Here is a 12,347-nt window from a genome sequence, read left to right on the forward strand (position 1 = left end):
AAATGTGTATCTTGTCTTTTATACAACATATTGTAGCTTTTTTTTTTTTTTTTTTTTTTTTTTATTTTGAACTCAGGTTCTTCTGACTTCAGGGCTGGTGCTCTATTCACTGCACCTCCACCAAGGATTCTGTTTTTTTTTTGTTTTGTTTTGTTTTTTTTGTTGTTGTTGTTAATTCACTCTGCTTCTGTTTTATGGGACAGCTCCTCCCATTCACATTAACAGTTGTGATTACCAGTTCTTTATTTTCCTCCATCTTATTTTTCTCCCTTGTGTATACTTTTGTTTTCTCTTTCCACCCTATTAGTTGTGCTTTTATATAGTTACTCCACCCACTATTTTATCTCCTATCACCCCTCCCCTTTCTCTTACTAGTGTTTTTTTTTTTAACCATGCCACTTATTATCCTATCTTCTTTTACCTCTTCTACTTTCTTAGTAGTATTTTGTTTTTTAATCCACTAACTTATCTTATATCATCTCTTTCCCCCTTCTCTTACCTTTTTTTCCCTCTTGTTTTTTCCTCCCTTCTATTTTATTCCTCCCTTTTCTTTACCTCTTTCTCCTCCTACTTCACTATAGGATTAGACGAATTTCTATATTCAACTGAATGATTAAATTATTCCCTCTTAGAGTCAAAACTGATGAGATCAAGCTTGATGAGATCAAGCTTCAGACAATACTTTTCCCCCTCTCTTTTTTCCCTTAATTGTAATAAGTCTTTTGAGCCTCTTAGTGTGAGCTAATGGTCACATTATATCTCCCCTTTCCTTTTTTCTAGAACAGACCTTTTTTTACCCATTAATGTCTTTTTTATGCCATCTTATTTGCTTTTTGAAGTATTTTATGAGCATTTCCAAGAAACCTCTTTGGGCTTCAGACCAATTTATCTCACTCTTTGAGATTTCCTCTGTGGACATTCTGTATTCCTTTGAGTTTTGTTTTGGTCTGCCCTGTCACCATAGTAACTTTCTATGGTCAAGATGCTCTTCTATTTTCTTCCTCATTTTCTTTCCTTTTCTCTTGATATTCCAATTTTTGTTTGTTTGTTTGTTTTTACTTTTACGGTAGAACTCTTGTCTTGGTTTTAAGGGAGTACTGTCTCAAGCTTCCTGTGCAACTCTGTACCTTAGCTTTGAGCACAGGGGCCCCTTGTGTTTGCAGGTGGTAGCTTTACTTGTTTTTTTTTTTTTTTTTTTTTTTTTTTTTTTTTTTTTTTTTTTTTTTTTTTTTTTTTTAGACTGATTTCCCAGAGTTTGCCTTCTAAGCTGCAACTGGAAGCTGCCCCACTCTTCTCCTCTATTGAATCAGGACTGCTGATTTGCTGTGATTAAAACCTTCACATCAGCCTTTCCAGAGTCTATCTGACCTGGACTGGACATCTTTTTCACAAGAGTGACTTTGACCTTTCTTGAATATTTTTCAGTCTATCTGGAGTTGGGGAATGGTTTCCTTCCATCAGACTTTGTTCAAAGGCTTAGTTTCATATGGTTTTCCAGGGAAAGCTCAAGTAGCTTCCTGATGTTACTTTGTCGTCTTTCTATTTAGAGTTTTGATTTAACATTGCTCCTAAGGGAAACTGGGGAGATCTTAAGCTAGTTTCTGGCTTCTCTCTGCCATCCAGGATTTTTATTTATTTATTTATTATTAAAATGTACACATAAAAAGGAACTAAAAATCAGGGTTTAGAAAAAAAAAGTTATCCATGTGAAAGATAAAAGGGGAAAATTTTCACATTATGACCTGAGAGAAATAAGAACTAAAATTGACTTACGCAGTTACTCAAATGGAGGTTTTGAGTAGAAACTCACTATTAGGAGGAGGAAACTATGAGAATAAAGGAATATTCAGAGTGCAAAGAAAACAAGACAAAGTGGGAATATCTGTAAACGAAGGAGCAGAGTAAGGAGATAACAAAATCACATTATTCTTGACTTTCCATTGGACTGTGAGGACCTTGCATGCATGGACTTTTTTTTTTTTTTTTTTTTTTTTAAGAAGCAAAGCAAAAACTTATTGTACATTCTCCCAAGAATCAGGTGTCCCACTTGTTGAGCAGGCAATCAAAGGGAGGAGGCACCTTCTGGGACAGGTTTTACACTTTAAATAGTCCCTAACACAAACACCCCTCCCACCACTGACCATCATCCTCATTGGCTGAGGGTCTTACATTCTTTTTTTTTTTTTTTTTTTTGATGAAAAGCTATTTATTTTATTTTATTTTTTAATTTTTAATGGCTTTTTATTAACAAGTTATATGCATGGGTAATTTTACAGCATTGACAATTGCCAAACCTTTTGTTCCAATTTTTCCCCTCCTTCCTCCCATCCCCTCCCCTAGATGGCAGGATGATCAATATGTGTTAAATATGTTAAAAGTATAAATTAAATACAAAATAATTATACATGTATAAACCATTATTTTGCTGTACAAAAAGAATTGGACTCTGAAATAGTGTACAATTAGCCTGTGAAGGAAATCAAAAATGCAGGCGGGCAAAAATATAGGGATTGGGAATTCAATGTAATGGTTCTTAGTCATTTCCCAGAGTTCTTTCGCTAGGTGCAGCTGGTTCGGTTCATTACTGCTCCATTGGAACTGATTTGGTTTATTTCATTGCTTAAGATGACCACATCCATCAGAATTGATCATCATATAGTATTGTTGTTGAAGTATATAATGATCTCCTGGTCCTGCTCATTTCACTCAGCATCAGTTCATGTAAGTCTCTCCAGGCCTTTCTGAAATCATCCTGCTGGTCATTTCTTACAGGACAATATTTCATAATATTCATATAACACAATTTATTTAGCCATTCTCCAATTGATGGGCATCAATGATGACCTAGATAATGTTTCCTTCCTCCCTCTCCATATTCTTCTTTTTTGTCTTTCTCCACTCAGTTGTGAAATCCTTGAGTATAGGGACTGTATTTCTTTTTCATATTTTGTATCCAAAGCAGTTAGTCCAGTGATGTGCATAGAGTAGGTAATTAACAAATATTAATTGATTGGCTTGTTTTTCACTCTCAAGAAAGGTGATACTACTACACTGAAACTTTTTTACAGGTATAGTTATAATAGGTCTAATATGACAATAATGAGAAAACCATAAGAAGGCAGATTCTACCATGTTTACAAAAAGGGGACTCATGCTAGAGGTTAGATAATTATGAGGATATTTAGGGTGACAATATTCTAAGTAGCCAAAGGCATAAACTCTTTTTTATTGATGTTTTCTATTTTCAAAACATATGCAAAGATAATTTTTCACCATTGACCCTTGCAAAACCTTGTGTTCCAATTTCCCTCTCTTCTCCCCACTCCCTCTTCTAGATGTCAAGTAATCCAATATATGTTAAAACATTGCAAAAAACATGTAAATCTAATATAGGCATATGTATTTATACAATTATTTTTCTGCACAAGAAGAATCAAGTTACAAAGGAAAAACTGAGAAAGAAAATAAAATTGAAGCAAACAACACAAACAGAAGTGAAAATGCTAAGGAACAAATTCTTGGACCCAATTATTACCCAAAAAAGCAACAGAGAAAGAATTAAAACTGTTAACTATATCCTTATTTTCATATTCATATAAAGTATATTATAATAAATCCACACAAATACATTATTGTCCTCAATAAGGATTTGAATAGAGCTTACAACTAATATTATTCCACAGTTCATAACTTACCCATCTTCTTTGTGAATGAATGATTACCATGAACAACAACCACAGCTGTACTGAAAGTTTTTCAAAATACATTCGCCTTATTTTTTGTTGACTCAAAAAAGAGCTTTGATTTGATGAATTAAAATTCATTTGTAAAGGCATCTTTTATCAAGGTATATCTCATATATGTATCAATATTAATTTTAAAAACTCATTGAAAGATGCAAAAGGCAAAATTCAATAGTCATTAATATCAGGTAAGGTCTCAAATAGAGAAATGTTTGCTAACCAAGAATACTTGCTATAACCATAAAGGAGATTCAGTGAATATTCCAAGTGGACTTATAAGCCTCTTTCCCATCAGCAATGAGACCTTCCAAATGCTCTGATTTATGGATAACATTGTATAAATTTCACAAAGACCTGTATTATTAATTGCATGGACTCTTGGATAAGGGATTGGACCAGTGATCCAGATAGATAGACAGACAGACAGATAGATAAACGTATCCACATATATCACATATATGTATTAGCTCTTTTTGTGGTGGCAAATATTTAGAAATTAAAGATATATCTATCAATTGAAGAAAGGTTAAAAAAGTTATATACGTTTGTATTGGAATACTATTGTGCTAAAAGAAATGAAAAGCAGGACTCTATATTAAAATCTAGAAGGACGTGAACTGGTGCAAAGTAACATAACCATAACCAGGAAAATAGTGTACCTATTAATAGCAATATTTTACAGTGATCAGCTGTGAATATTTTAGCTATTCTCAGCAATACAATGATACAAACAATTCTGAAGCACTTATGATTTAAAAAAAATTGTTATCCACCTCAAAAGAATTAACTAATGAAGTCTAAATGCATATGAAAGCATATTTTTAGAAATTATTATTGTTGTTTAGTTTGTTTTTTCTTTTACAAATAACTAATATAAAAATGTTTTGCTTAATTGTATTTGTATAACCTACACCAAATTATTTGCTTTCTTAAGGAAAGGATGGGTAAAACTCACTAAATCTAAATAGAGTCTCTACAACAAATTTCTAAATCTTTCCAAATATTTCTTACTTCTTCTATTTATTTTTATTTGAAGACAATTTGTATTTTGGACTTTCTCAATAAAAAATAACTAGTAAATTTGTCTGAAGCCAAATTCAAATTCATATCCTCTTGACTACAGAATTATATCTACAGTACCATTTAGCTATCCACAAATTTCTCTTTATTCTAATGTTTTTATTTAATGTTTTCCATTGATTATTTCCAATTTATCCTGTATATCTTGTTTGCCGACAGTAATTATTCAAGTTGTCTCCCCCAATAGACTGAGCTGTTTGAGAGCAGAAAATTTCTTTTGTCTTGCTTTCAGTCTTCAGTGCTTGGTACAATGTCTTGTCCATAGAAACACTTGATAGACATTTGGGGGATAGATGCACCAAATGACTTTCCCCTTAAGTAATATTTTCAAGTAATGGTAGAGTTTTTTGGAGGGAGAGCTATTGGTGAATACTGTGCACTAAGATTTGACTGAAAATTGAGAATAGCTTTGAATCATTAAATAGCAATAAAAGATACTGGACTCAAGAGGGCAATGGAGAGGAGGTACTTAGAAAGTAGTGTAGAAGAGGGAGATGGAAAGATAACCATGTTTACCTTAATCTGATTTATAATTATTTATAAGCACTGCCAATGATCTGAGGGTTGCTGACACTTATTTGAAATGTTATATAGGTATAACTGATATTCACTTATTGTCAAGACATCAAGAGATAGGTCTCCCAATGCACTGGGTGAAACTCCCATGAATCATTTACTAAAAAGGGGAAGGAAAGGAACAAACATTTATCCAACACTATCATGTGCCAGGCCCTTTACAAATATCATATATTATAGTTTAAGAAATGGACAAAATTGTCTAAGGATGGGCAAACACGGATGAAATTCAATATATATTTTAGAAGAGAGTACTCACATTAATACAGTTACAGATCCATTAGTGTATAAGTAGCTAAATAAATGCATATCATAATACTACTACCTCATTCTTTGTTAACAGGCAAGTACTTCCATACTTGTCATCCAATCACACAGTTAACTAAAAGAGAGTATCAACTGAAACAGACAATGATGATGTATCTAGATATATGTATAAGAGGAAAAAAAAGTCTCTTTCCTGGATAGTGGGCATAGTTTTAAAATGTGATAATTTTGAGAATAAAAACTGTTGGTATTTCACAATACACTTCAAGTTTGTGAAATTTTTTTAATACAACTAATAGTTTATTTACTTGGGTGTATTTTATATATCATGTTTTAGTACTGTCACTTTTCAGCAACACGGAAAGTTTGCTACCTTTAGTTGACTTTAAACTTATTTTTATTTTCACTTGTGTAAAACCTTGAATATCTGGAAAATTGCAGAGTATTGAAACCACCAGCAGATTTTCTTCAAATGACTTTTTCAGTTTCTTGGTTTGTCTCTGACACCCACACATCTTCCTACACAACCTCGTTCATTTCTTGATGACAGTGTCAGTGACTGAACAAGTAGGATCTATCCAAAATAAATGTGCTGATAAGCCATATGGTCACATTGTTCCTTTGCTTAATTTAAAATTTTGCTTGTTGTGACTGCATAATATTTTGATTTTTGGAGTTGTATAATTGGCATAGACAACCCACCACTTTTGTAGGATTCCATCTTTTTATTCCAAATTCCCCAACTATCATTTCTTTTAGGATTCCTCCCCCCAAAAAAAAAATTAGGTAGATTCAATGTGACATGCATACTGGATCTAGATTCATTTAATGTTTAGGAGATTTTCCCATTTAATTCTGTGTCTTGAGTCTTCTTTTAATAAGAGAAAAATCACTCACCTGAGAGCACAAGAAATCATCCTTCCAGAAAGAGCATTTCAATCTCTTTCAGCTGCAGGCAGTAGAGATGGCCATCCTCATGGAGTGATGCACTTCACTGGAGTTGGGGACATTTCATTTGATTGCATCTGCCCTAAATTTCAAAAACACAATTTTCCTATAGTTTTACCCCAAAATTTATTTATCATATTCTATACACAGTTGTACATTAATCTTATGAAATATCATAGAATCATATGGATAAGACCTTAGAGGACATCTAATTTCATACCCTAATTTTATACATAAGAAAACTGATGGTCAGAGGAGTTAAATGATTTATCCCCAGTCAAATAGGTAGAAAGTAGCTGCATTCAAATTTTTAAACCATTTAAACTATTCACAATATTAGAGAATGATTTATATTTGGAAGGGACTTGGCAAAACTCTTCACAATATCAGAGAATCTCCAAATATTAGAAATGAAAGGGATATTAACAATATCTAGTTTAACACTAACCTCACAAATTACTCTCTTAAAAATCACAGAAAACTAATGATTAAGCAGCTAATGCATGAAAAATTTAAATGAGACAAAATTAGCTGGAAGTGTAAACAGTCCATCCCACTTTTGCCTCAAAATCTAGAAGGGTTATTTTCTTGTTTGTTTTGTTTTTTAGTTTTCTCATTAAATGAATAAATTTGTGCTTTTCAGTTTCTCTAATAATCCTACTTCCTACTAAATTAAAAAAAATATATTAGTTATACGACAATTTCATTATTGTAAAGAAAAGCTACAATATATAATGGACAACATAGTACATAGAATGACCTAGATTCAAATCTTTCAGCCTGCACAAATTTGCTGTCTGACCCTAGATCTCTTAACCTTGCAGTGCTCTAGCCAAACTTCTAAGACTAAAAGTTTCAGGAAGGTACTAATCTTCATTGATGGATGAATTTCAATCTCTCTCTCTCTCTCTGTCTTTCTTTGTTCCTCATTAAAAAAGATGGCAAAAATATCACTTGGTAATTATCTGGAAAGACAATACAAGAATTCCAATCTTGGAAAACTGGTTGATATATAAGAGAAGATCAATACATATTTATGCCTTGATTGATTGCACTGCAGTATGTATATTCAAATTTATGGTAATGTTAGCTTTCCAATGACAATCAAGGGGAGAGTGGCCAACTTTATTTAAGTAAAACTCAAGTTGCCTCTCTTCAACTAGAAACTCATTTAAAAATGAGATTAACTCTTTGGTTGGACCAATAGCTATATAAAAAGACACTTACAGGAAAATTCATTTAAACTATTCACAATATTAGAGAATGATTTATATTTGGAAGGGACTTGGCAAAACTCTTCACAATATCAGAGAATCTCCAAATATTAGAAATGAAAGGGATATTAACAATTATCTAGTTTAACACTAACCTCACAAATTACTCTCTTAAAAATCACAGAAAACTAATGATTAAGCAGCTAATGCATGAAAAATTTAAATGAGACAAAATTAGCTGGAAGTGTAAACAGTCCATCCCACTTTTGGATACCTGTAATTATTAATAAATTTTTCTTGACATCTATATCTATCTATCTCTATCTGTCTATCTATTTCTATATATTTGCAGGGAGGGGGAGGGGATTAGAATGTGTTTTATTCCTGTAGCCAAAAAACAACCTTCTAAGACCAGTATCCCCCCTGCAGAGCTCATGTTATGTTCAAGTAAGGGAAAGGGGGAGGACTGAGCCCTCTGCCCAGGCAACAGCTGAACTGCTTCCCAGGGTCAGGGAAGGAGACAGGAAGAGAGGATGGGAGTCCTGGACCCCTCTACCACCCTGGGCACAGGATCAGGGGCTGAGAAGCTTTCCAATAATAATTACAAAGGGGAGAGGTCACTCCAGGGAAGCAGTTTAGAAAAGAAAGAGGATGATGGGAGAGCAGAGTTGGGGGTGTTGGAGGGGGATAATTGAGGAACTCTTTCAGGTAGTTGCGATGCTTCCCTTTGGCCCAGATGGTCATTTGTCTAAAGCTCACAAAGGGAGAAGAGAGCCATTGGGAGGCACTGAGTCATGATGGTAAACCCAATCCAGGATCCTACCTCATATGTGTAAGTGGGACATGACTTCAGCAGAAAAAGCCACATAAAGTGGTTCTTGATTGGATACGGTATCTTCTGGGTTTTGGAACCTGGTGGCGCAGATTCCTCAGAATGATGTGAATGGAGAAGTTTCTGAGCTAGCAGAGCACAAAGATGCCAAGTGCTAGTTTCACTTGCTGACTACCATGTGTTTGGTAAGTTTTGAGAGGGTGGTTGATATAAAAGACCACCTAAGCAGCAACCCCCCGGTAGTAGGTACAATTCTTAAAGATGCATATTATAGGGGCATTATCCTGTGAGAGAAACTATGGACAATGTTTCCAGTAAGCACTTGAGGTAGTGGAAAGAGTGACAAATACAAGCAAGATGAACCACAGTGTGCCAGCTAGATGTGAAGACATATTTATGACTATAGATGAAGGGTACCCGGAAGTAGAATAGATAAATGAGGAGAGGGCCAGCATAATCTATCCGGAATATTGTCACCCAGCTTATTTGGGCTCCCAGATCCCAGAAGTAGACTGTAGTCCCCACAGGTAGGTTTTCACGGAATGTCCTCATTCTCCAAGGACTTGACTTTAAGATCCATCTACAGGGATTGCAGGGCAGCAAAACACTGGGGATGTGATTTTGTGAAGAGGTTCTTGATGTCAGCAGTGGTATCATTGGGTTCTACCTTATCCAGGAAACACAGCATCCAGAATCCTCATAGTGCTTCATGACTCCCTCTCACCAGGGAGGCCGCAGCCATTTCCCAGCTCACTCCAACCATACTCATAAAATTATTTTTAAATTCTATTAACTGTTTACATTTCTGTCCCTCAGAGCCAAACCAATGAAATCAAAACTCATGAATTTTTCTCTGTTTTTGTTCTCTTTTTTTTTTCCTTCTTCAAATTTCTGTTAGCATTTTGATCTCCCTGGTCTTGATATGCTCTGACCTATCAATGTCCTTTCTAACAAATATAAAGCAGAAATAGAATCACTACTGGAAATATATTTCAATCATGACAAATATAATACAATCGTTAATTTTATAAGTCTCTTTAACTGTAGTTTTAGGGAAGTTTTAGCTATTTCGCCTGGTCTATCACATAATTAACTTTTTTTTTCTTATACGTCAATAAAACTCCTAGACCTTTATCATAGGAACTATTATATAACTATGCCCATTTATTATGTTTTTAAGAAATACTTTTTTAGTCATCTGCATAGAACTTTGCTTTTTTAATTAAATTTCATGTTAGACTCAGCCAGGTATAATGCTAGAACCAGCTTGTGAAAAGTGATTGTTAAATTTTGACTATAGAAATCTATACCTTGTGAATCAGTAAACTGCAAATTTGGACTTGATTTTTTGTTTTGTTTTTCATGTAGATTTAAGAAATTGATGGACGATGTTGTAATAATTTGTGCTAAATACTATAAATATATCATGCATATATTTTCCACTAATCCAGGTCAAAAATATGATTTTAAAATATTTTTTCCAGTACATGACTGTTTCAGAGTCTATACTCTAAATTCATCCCTGTGTCTAGAACTATTCCTGAATGGAAGTACTCCTTATCTTATTCATAACAAATAGTCTTCCAGCTTATGTTTGAAAATATTCACTATCATAGACTATGTCATAAAATAGCACATTTTATTATAGGATGGAAAGCAAATTTTTTTCCTTAAAAAAAAAAATTTCCATAATAACTACCTGAAGCTTTTATCTTAATTCCTACTTCTTGATCACTCAGCTTTATAATGCAAATTCACATAAATGAGAACAATTCTCATTTATGTGAATTAGCATTATAAACTATGATTCTCACTTTTGTTTCCTTGAAGTGACTTGCTATTGAAGATTCAAATTTTTCTGTTTTGCTTTTAATTTTTGTTGTGCAGGAGAGATTCTGTTCTTTTAATTATCAAATTTGTTTTAAACTCAAAAACAGCTTGCTGTGGTTTCATATTCTCGCCTCATGCAGACTCCTATGTAGCATTAACTCTGGGATCATTTTACTTCATTTTGCAATATTTATTTATAGATGCCTGAACTTGTATTTGAATATCAAATTTCTTTGCCCCCTTTTACCTTTTGTTGTTGTTGTTGTTGGTTGCTCTGCTTAATGTTTGAGGATTTTGATACTTTTTTTCCTGGAATCTTTGTTTCCTGGAACTCAGTTTCCTCCTACTCTTTCATTTTCTTTATTGCTCAATTCCCCACTCTCTGACTAGTTTCTTTGGGGACTGGATCTTAAAGCATCTCAAATCTTTTCTGAATTCAGTTAACCAGATTAGATCTCTGCCCCATTTGATTTTTGGGTGGTCAGACCTGGATTAAATTGGCCATATTTTTCTTCCCTCAGAAGTTCTACATAGTTCCCTACATAAAAAGTTTCCTATCCTTGTGACCTCTCCCAGTCCCTGTTATTAATTCTTTGGCCTAGCACTAGCAATTCAGAATTTGCTTTTCCTGGCATGAGCATTTCAGAGCCCTTGGCAATTCAAAACTTTGTGGCATGGTGCTTCAGAATTACAGCCACAGTGATTTTTTGCCCCTGACATTCTTTAGTCAACCTGAATGTTGAGACAAAAAAACAAAAAAAAAAGCTTCTACAATCTGAGGCTGGGTTTTCTGTGATATTGTAAAGAAGGGAAAGGAAGTGAAATTTTCTGCAAGCTTGTGCCATATCCCTCAGTTAACTAGTATAATCTTGCTGCTAGTAGTATGGAAGGTAGGGAAGAGATGGTAAAATAATTCATAAAATCAATGTTAATAGTAGTAGTAGTAGTATGTAAAAAAGACCTACTTTATCAACATGTAATAGTGTGAAATTATTTTGTTTGTATAGCTAAATTAAGATAATGGCCCAATACCCCTTCCATGTTCAATCTGTGGAGGTAATTATGAGTCACCATGCTAGACTCTGAAAAAAGTGTACAAATTGTTCAGAAAGCACCTACCAATATAAAGAGATATGGTCTTGGTGACAAGCACAATTGATATAAAGTAAAGATAAGTACTAAGATCATCATCAGGAAAAATTTGGTAACCAGATAATTTGTAAAAGTGCTTTTATTTTTGTCAGATAAAACAAATTTCTTTGTTCTTTTAATTGTTGTTCCATTTACATAGTAATATATTAATTAACAAAAATCAGGAATGAATATTAGGAATTATGTACTTAGACTACCTACAAAATAGCATTTTATTGATGTCTTTCAATATCTGTTGATAGAAAGTATGCCTCAAGTCAAAAAGAAATGTGTTAAAGAATTATTTATATTACATAAAAGGTGTATATTCTTTGGAAAGTCATTTTGTACCCTGATATTTTTGGAGAATCTCCAACCATCTAAATTGCAGAAGAGAAGCTGACATGCATATTTCTAAGAAACTTTTCCCCCCAAACTATCCTATACTAAGGAACTCATGAGCCTAGTCCAAAAAAAAAATGAAACAAAACAAAGAAACAAAAACAAAAACAAAACTCAATGAAAAAATCTTTGTCCCCCCAAAAAAATTAGTTGACACATTATTAAAGAATGAGCCAAAATAAATAGAAGCTAATTTCCATAAAAGCAATGCCTATGCCAATTTTTAATTAGTACATAGTAGGTATTTATTGAATGTTTAATGAATTGATTTGAATAGAATCCAAACTTGAATTTTCACCATAAAAGACAAAGAAACTACATAGA

The 12,347-nt window shown here is 33.4% G+C and overlaps 1 pseudogene; it reads right to left on the reverse strand.

Moving 5' to 3' along the window:
* Window positions 1–8,380: 8,380 nt before the first annotated feature.
* On the reverse strand, window positions 8,381–9,348 carry LOC100930686 (annotated as a pseudogene).
* Between the last annotated feature and the right edge of the window lie 2,999 nt (window positions 9,349–12,347).

The sequence above is a fragment of the Sarcophilus harrisii genome, chromosome 1 (genome assembly GCF_902635505.1).
Source record: "Sarcophilus harrisii chromosome 1, mSarHar1.11, whole genome shotgun sequence".
NCBI lineage: Eukaryota > Metazoa > Chordata > Mammalia > Dasyuromorphia > Dasyuridae > Sarcophilus > Sarcophilus harrisii.